The sequence below is a fragment of the Limulus polyphemus genome, unplaced genomic scaffold, assembly GCF_000517525.1.
Source record: "Limulus polyphemus unplaced genomic scaffold, Limulus_polyphemus-2.1.2 Scaffold278, whole genome shotgun sequence".
NCBI lineage: Eukaryota > Metazoa > Arthropoda > Merostomata > Xiphosura > Limulidae > Limulus > Limulus polyphemus.
Window position 1 is genome coordinate 384,372 of NW_013665888.1, and position 693 is coordinate 385,064.

A 693-nucleotide genomic window follows, 5' to 3' on the forward strand; every position below is an offset into this window, starting at 1 on the left:
GTTTGACAAAGTGGAAGACCAAGTTGTTTGTTTCAGTTCATGTTTCACAAAGTGGAAAGCCAAGTGTTTTATTCCAGTCCATGTTTGACAAAGTGAAAAGTCAAGTTTTTTTTGTTTATTTTTACAGTTCATGTTTGACAAAGTGGGAAGCCAAGTTTTTTATTCCAGTCCATGTTTGACAAAGTGGAAAGTCAAGTTTTTTTACAGTTCATGTTTCACAAAGTGGGAAGCCAAGTTTTTATTCCAGTCCCTGTTTGACAAAGTGGAACGTCAAGTTTTTTTGTGTTTTGTTTTACAGTTCATGTTTCACAAACTAAAAGATCAAGTTGTTGTTATTTCAGTTCATGTTTCACAAAGCTGGAAGCCAAGTTTTTTATTCCAGTCCATGTTTCACAAAGTGGAAGACCAAGTTGTTTATTTCAGTTCATGTTTGACAAAGTGGGAAGCCAAGTTTTTATTCCAGTCCATGTTTGACAAAGTGGGAAGCCAAGTCTTTTATTCCAGTCCATGTTTGACAAAGTGGGAAGCCAAGTCTTTTATTCCGTCCATGTTTGACGAAGTGTAAGGCCAAGTTTTTTTTACAGTTCATGTTTCACAAAGTGGAAGATCAAGTTTTTTATTCTGGTTCATGTTTGACAAAGTAGAAGGCCAAGTTGTTTTATGTTTTTATTCCAGTTCATGTTTGACAAAGTA